Genomic DNA, 8,146 nt, shown 5'->3' with positions numbered 1-8,146 from the left:
CTTGTGAGTCCCCCCCCCCCTACAGTTAGAACACACTTTAGGGAACATATTTTACCCCTTCAGCGCCCCCTAGTGTTAACCCCTTCCCTGCCAGTTACATTTACACAGTAATCAGTGCAGTTTTATAGCACTAATCGCTGTGTAAATGTGAATGCTCCCAAAAATGTGTCAAAAGTGTCTGATATGTCTGATATGTCCACCGCAATGTCACGGTCACAATAAAAATCGCAGATCGCCGCCATTACTAGTAAAAAAAAAAAATGCCATAATTCTATTCCCTATTTTGTAGACGCTAGAACTTTTGTGCAAACCAATCAAAAACGCTTATTGTGATTTTTTTACCAAAAATATGTAGAAGAATATGTATCGGTCTAAACTGAGGGAATTTTTTTTTTTTTTTAATTATGATATTTATTAAATCAAAAAGTAAAAGATATTGTGTTTTTTTCAAAATTGTCGCTCTTCTTTTGTTTATAGCGCAAAAAATAAAAGCCGTAGAGGTGATCAAATACCACCAAAAGAAAGCTCTATTTGTGGGAACCATGTTGCACGACGGCGCAATTGTCATTCAAAGTGCGACAGCGCTGAAAACTAAAAATTGGTCTGGGCAGGAAGGGGGTGAAAATGCCCTGTATGGAAGTGGTTAATAAGCTGCATTATATTACATTTTTTATTTTGGATTTACACTAATACTGCATTAACTGTTTCCCAAAACACTTACATTAGGGTATGCAATGAATAATAACTGTCACAAATAATTGTGGTCTCAACTGAACTGTCAAGACACCAAATGGCTGGTTTCATGGGACTGATGTGAGAGCTGCCCTGCTGCACCAAGAGGAGCCAGCTCCACCGTTTAGGCAAGTTTAACACACTTGTAAAATGGCTGGAATAACAATCACAATTTCACATAGTAAAAATCTAATTGAGCCTATAAAATGCACCTGCACTATGTTTTCTGAATCAGTGCACCACAACACCATGTAGTGTATTACCATGCATTGTGGTGTGCTACAATGCAGGTGTGTTCCTTTAGTGCATTGGGGAGCCATTAAAAAAAATGTCAGTGCAAACGTTAATGCAAAGTGTGCCAATGTGTGTTGCGGTAATGCACATTACTGCACTGCGAAGCCAGCCTGATTTTACTGACTTCCCTTATATATATATATATATATATACAGAGCTTTTTTTCTCAGAAAATAGGTGCAGGAACTCAACCACGACCCGTTCAGATTTCACAAACAGTAGAAGGGTCTAAAAGGGGCATTAAATACCAGAATTGCATTACATACAGAGTGCAGAGTTCAGGGGGTTACAAAGCTGTCACTTGTAAACACAGAAACCAGACTTCTAGGTTTACAAGTGATTGTGGTGAGGAGGCACCAAAGGGTCTGAGCCAGAGGTGGTGGAACTGAGTTCCCCCAAGTTCCCCCTGAAAAAAGCCCTGTATATATATATATATATATATATATATATATATATATATATATATATATATATATATATATATATATATATATATGTGCAGGACACTTACCCACCTCCCCCCCACCGCCATGCTGCATATTAACAAAAATCTTCAGACTGCATTCCGTATGGCATCATGCCATATGTAATGATGCAGTCTGAAGATTATTAACTGTGATTTTTTTAATATGCAGCATGGCGGGGGGGGGGGGGGGTAAATGTCCTGCACTAGTCATGGTAACTCATGTATTAATGTCCTGCACAGTGCAGGGTGCTGTGTAATGCAAGGGGTCCAAAGGTGCAGGGTGCTGTGTAATGTAAAGGGGTGCAGGGTGCTGTGTAATGTAAATGGGTCCAGAGATGCAGGGTGCTGTGTAATGTAAAGGGTTCCAGTGATGCAGGGTGCTGTGTAATGTAAAGGGGTGCAGGGTGCTGTGTAATGTAAATGGGTCCAGAGATGCATGGTGCTGTGTAATGTAAAGGGGCCCAGAGTGCTGTGTAATGTAAAGAGGTCCAGAGGTGCAGGGTACTGTGTAATGTAAGGGGTTCAGTGGTGCAGGGTGCTGTGTAATGTAAGGGGTTCAGTGGTGCAGGGTGCTGTGTAACCTAAAGGGATCCAGTGATGCAGGGTGCTGTGTAATGTAAAGGGGTCCAGTGATGCAGGGTGCTGTGTAATGTAAAGGGGTCCAGGGTGCTGTGTAATGTAAGGGGTCCAGTGATGCAGGGTGCTGTGTAATGTAGGGGTTCAGTGGTGCATGGTGCTGTGTAATGTAAAGGGGTTCAGTGGTGCAGGGTGCTGTGTAATGTTAAGGGGTGCAGAGGTGCAGTTGTGGAGAGGGGGTACACAGTAGTGATGAAGAGATATTAAAAGATGCAGGGGGCACAGTGGGGTGTTTTTACAAATTTAACGTGGGGGGGGCACTTTTAACCCCCGCTAGCTGTTGAAGAAAGGGTTAAATGACTGTGTATCGCTGCTGCCGAAGCGCCCCCCCCCCCCCCCCTGAAAAAATTTCAGCGGACGCCCATGGAGGGATGGAATTTTTACTGGCTACTCTACTGACAAAGAGCACATGGATTTTTAACACAGGAGGCAGACGTTTAAAATATAGAGAAAACATAAACTAATTTTAATAAGAGGCACCAAGGTATGCATGTAGCAAATCCGTGAACAATATCAACTCCTTTTAAGTATGTTTATTTCACATATTTTTGTAGTTTTTTTATCTCAGAATTTTTCAAAGAAAACCTGCCATCCAAATAAGGGGCTTGAACGTGTAGCAGTATATTTAGTGGATAAAGTAGCTTTTTCTTTGTGTATACCACTGTCCAGTGGTGTTACACTGTGATGTAGACATGTGCAGTTTGTTTCGTACGAATTTCTGAAAATACTTACATTCGGAAGCATCCGAAATTCGAATTTCAGATTCAAATTCCGTTGCAACGGAAACGTGACTGGTGTTTTGTTGACCAATCAGAGGTTTTCTTCTGCTGCTGAATGAGGGTTGAGAAAATTACCTTTTTTAATAAGGGAGTGGGGTACTGGTAGTCAATGGGAGATTCAGAATCGGACAAAATAAGAATGTTCGTTAATATGAGGGAGCCCCTCATAATGAGCACAGCAGGGGTACAGCCCCAGGAGGAAGTCAGCACAGCACAGGGATGGTGGGAGTCCCTCATAATGAGCACAGCAGGGGTACAGCCCCAGGAGGAAGTCAGCACAGCACAGGGATGGTGGGAGTCCCTTATAATGAGCACAGCAGGGGTACAATCCCAGGAAGTCAGCACAGCACAGGGATGGTGGGAGCCCCTCATAATGAGCATAATGAGTCAACGCCATATTGAGAAAGGTATTTTTTGCTTTTTAAATTCATCATAACGAATGTTCGTAATTGTTACGAAAAGTTAACAAATCAAACGAAATACGGCTAATACGAAACGGAACGGAACAAAACAAATTTATTGATGGCACACATGTCTACTGTGATCATAAATGTACAGCCATGCCAATGACTGTGCAGGATCAAGAATTTAGACCTTGCCATCCTTCTATTTAGCTGATTGTCTACACAAATGTTGGAGATTTAAAAAAAGGCCTGATATTCTACTGGTGATAAATTAGCAATGACATAATACATTTAAAAGGTCATGATTTGCAGCTCCTCCCACAGACTAAAACTGCAATATTTTAATTGAATGTCCCCAAAAGACCAAACTGAAGTCAGAAGTGACAGTCAAGAGTTAATACAAGTAGCCTTTTCCTTACCTTTTCCTGTGACCATGTGTGATCTAAAAGTGGGCCTAGTTCACTCTAGCACCTAAGACCAAAACTGGGGGGGGGGGGGCAGGAAAACATGTGCCCTGGGCACTGTATTAAAGCGAAGTTCCACCCAAAAGTGGAACTTCTGCTTTAAGCACTCCTCACCCTCTTACATGCCACATTTGGCATGTATTTCTTTTTGGGGGGGGGGGAGTGGGGGCTTCTGTAGGAGTGGAACTTCCTGTCCCACTTCCGCCTGCTGCCCAGGGACCGCCTAGGCGACTCCTCCTGTCACCTTAGGCGGCCCCTCCCTCGAGGCGATCTCCTGGGACACGTGACAGGTCCCAGGAGATCGCCTGTCCACTCCAAGTGCACAGCGCCACTCGCACATGCGAAAGCTGTCACAGCCGGGTACACACAGTCTGAATGGAGGTGCCGGCGGAGAGGAGTGATGCTCCGGGCGGCCGCATCGCTGGACCGTGGAACAGGTAAGTGTCTGTTTATTAAAAGTCAGCAGCTACACTTTTTGTAGCTGCTGACTTTTAATGAACAAAAAAAAGTCTGTAACTCCACTTTAAGAGGGGTGCAGCCATTCCCATGCTCCAGAGGGCCCATGCAGCCTCCCTGTCATACCTGGACAGGAGGGGTTGTGGGTGGAATTTACTAGAACTGATCAGCTGTATTTTCCTCCAGCAGCAGCTGAAAAGCCAGCATCTCCTCATCTCCCTCCAGCCAGCATTCAGCTGCTGCAGAAGGAAAGTACAGCTAATTGGTTCTAGCAAATTTCATTGTCGCTGCCCCTCCTGTCCAGGTTACACTTCTTCATATAACAATTCAGAGAGTAGTGGTTAATTATTCTTACTCTAAATGGTCTAAGGTTATCAGTGGTGTACCCCAAGGTTCAGTGTTGGGACCCTTACTTTTTAATATCTTTATAAATGATATTGGGTCTGGGATCAAAAGTAACATTTCTGTCTTTGCAGATGACACTAAGCTATGCAGTGGAATAACGTCCTTACAGGATGTCTCCAATTTACAAGCCGACCTCAATGCTCTGTCTAATTGGGCGTCTATGTGGCAGATGAGGTTTAATGTTGATAAATGTAAAGTTATGCACTTGGGGCTAAGAATATGCATGCGTCATACATACTAGGAGGAGTACAACTGGGGGGATCCGTAGTGGAGAAGGATCTGGGGGTTTTGGTAGATCATAAGCTCAATAATGGCATGCAATGCCAAGCTGCAGTTTCCAAAGCGAGCAAAGTCCTTTCTTGTATTAAGAGAGGTATGGACACCAGAGAGAGTGGGATATACTTTTGCCCCTGTTCAAATCATTAGTAAGACCTCATCTGGAATATGCAGTTCAGTTTTGGGCACCAGTTATCAAAAAGGATATTGGGGAACTGGAGAAAGTGCGGAGAAGGGCAACCAAACTGATAAGAGGCATGGAGGAGCTCAGCTATGAGGAAAGATTACAGGAACTGAATTTATTCACTTTTAAGAAGAGGAGATTAAGGGGGGATATGATCAACATGTACAAATATATAAGAGGTCCATATAGTGAACTTGGTGTTGAGTTATTCACTTTACAGTCAACACTGAGGACAAGGGGGTACTTTTTACGTCTAGAGGAAAAGAGATTTCATCTTCAAATACCGAAAGGTTTCTTCACAGTAAGAACTGTGAAAATGTGGAATAGACTCCCTCCAGACGTGGTTCTGGCCAGCTCAGTAGATTGCATTAAGAAACGCCTGGATACTTTCCTAAATGTACATAATATAACTGAGTACTAACATTTATAGGTAAAGTTGATCGAGGGAAAATGCAATTGCCTCTGGGGGGGTCAGAAAGGATTTTTTTCCCCTGCTGTAGCAAATTGGATCATGCTTTGCTGGGGTTTTTCACCTTCCTCTGGATCAACTGTGGGTGTAGATTGGGTATATGGGATTGTATGATATTATTTATAAAACATTTATGGTTGAACTGGATGGACTTGTGTCTTTTTTTCAACCTGACTAACTATGTAACTATGTAACAATTTTTTTTGTTTATCTTTTTAATTAATAAAAAAAGCTTTTATCCTTCTTCAGCATTCCAAAGAACGTGTCCTCTATTTAGACTTGAGCAGACGCAAGTGATAGATAAACCTTTGGGGGCCTTTCAGCCCAGCACTTATGAATAAGCACTGTATGAGAGTGTGAAACGCGTTAGCTCTTTTCCTGATTTTTTGCTGTGACATATCCATGTTGTGACCAGTTTTTATTAAAAGGAACACATTTTTATTTTTGGAGTGCACATTTTTGCATACTATTGCAGTGCCTGCACCCAGGTGTTTGGACTCCACCTTGCAGCTCTCTGGGACCTCTGAGCGGTAAACTTTCTTTCTCAGCCCAGCACTTAGCTGACATTTTTGCTTTGACAGGCAGACAATAAATAACACCACGAAAAGCCAGACCTGGGAATTAAGGTTATTATAACAATATAGGAGTGGAGTTTCCTATTTGTACACTTACCTATTTCTGACTGGATTTCTTTGATGCTGTGTAACCCATAAACTAGAAATTATTGGATCTTCTATAGCTCATTCAGTGTTAAATGTAGATGGTACACAATTGAGATTTAAAATAAAGAAAACTACATCCCCTTTTTTTATCCACTTCAACACCTGTTGTTTTTATTACATTTTTTTTGCTATATAAATTTTAAAATGCCAAAAAACGAATTTCTTTGTTTTCAAATAAATATTAATTCTTCATAACTTTACGCCAACATGCTCAATTTCTTTGGTAAAATCAACCCAAATCAGTGTCTATTATTTAGCCTGAGAAGTTCTCGGCGTACCTGCTTGAGGTTGATGATTCTCTCTAAACCAAAATCAATAGGTGTCTCTACCTAACCACGTGGTTGACTGGTTTCACCATAGGATAAATAAACGAGTAGTACAACTTAAGCAAGACTTATGCCCACTGGCATTGTGGGCTCTTCTATGGGTGCCTCCCTCTCATTGTCTGTTTTTTACATCCCCCCACCCATTCTGTGGGACAGAACCATAGACCCCAGAGGCTTGTCTCACAGAACAGGACTGTTAACCCTCATCTTTGACAGCCCCTTTTTTTGTCCCAGGGGTCTATACCACTAAGGTTGTGGGTTTGTCCTGCACATATTGGCCCCAATTTCGCAACGTCTATCCTGACCACATTATACATCAGGATGATCTACCTATCCACGCGACTTATTCGTAAAATACAGGCATACCCCACTTTTAAATACACAATGGGGTTTATTTACTAAAGCTGGAAAGCGCAAAATCAGGCTCACTTCTTCATAAAAAAACTATGAGCTTCCATGTTTTATTACCAAAGCTTAATTGAAGAAGCTGGGGTTAGAAGCTCATTGGTTTCTATGCAGAAGTGAGCTTGATTTTGCACTTTCCAGCTTTAGTAAATTACCGGTAACCCCATTGTGTACTTAAAAGTGGGTATGCCTGTAGTCACTTGCTCACCAGAGCCCAGCCTTTTTATGCAAATGCCACGCTGACCCTCACACTTCTTTTATTTACATGCCGCTTAAGTCACTTCCTTCACAGGATACTTTCCCAGAGCATACGGTCTCTGTTCTTTATGGCTTGTTGAGAGAAGGGACTGCCAATATGGATTCTCCCTTAGTTGCAAAATGGGAGTCCTATCTGGGCATTTTGTTTTCAGAAGACAATTGGAAGAAGTATTTCAAGTTTACCCATAAACTTTCCATGTAATCTTTTTATCAAGAAAAAAAGTTAAAAATAATGACCTCTGACATTTCACATTGCACATATCACTCTACCTCCAATATTTGCTGGTGGTGTTTGGAGGACATGGGTACCTGCCTTCACATATGGTGGAGCTGCCACATGCTCACACAGTTTTGGGAGAAAGGTTTTAAGGCATACATATCTACAGTATTTCAGATGTCCCAGCTGTTCCTGCAATCACAATTTTGTCTATGATCCCAGGACTCATATTCAGAATTTAAAAAGTATCCTTCCGCATTGCCAACCATGGCAGGCAGTGCTGGGATAAGGTCATTTGGTGTCCAGGGCGAAGGAGGCAAACTGCGCCCCCCCCCCCCAATTATTTTTGCTGTTCATCGTCATTGCTGTGACTATCTGTGCCTCTCTGGAAATTTCAGCAGGTATTCTTGCCCACTTAGAACCCTTTCCTTTTGCTAAAAGGTACTTCTCTCTTATAAAGGGCTTTTGCAGGAATGAGACATTTTCTCTCCTGCTATCCCAAACAGTGGTAGTTACTGTATGCCCCCCCCCCCTGTATTTTACATGGGGGGTGCTCTTTTTCTTACACTACTTTGAAACAAAGTACCCTAGAAACCAGTCCTCCTTTCTTCACAGGGGCTTTTCCTATGACCTTTTATGAGAATGTCCTCCTC

This window comes from Rana temporaria, chromosome 3 (assembly GCF_905171775.1).
Source record: "Rana temporaria chromosome 3, aRanTem1.1, whole genome shotgun sequence".
NCBI lineage: Eukaryota > Metazoa > Chordata > Amphibia > Anura > Ranidae > Rana > Rana temporaria.
This window is presented reverse-complemented; position numbering follows the sequence as displayed.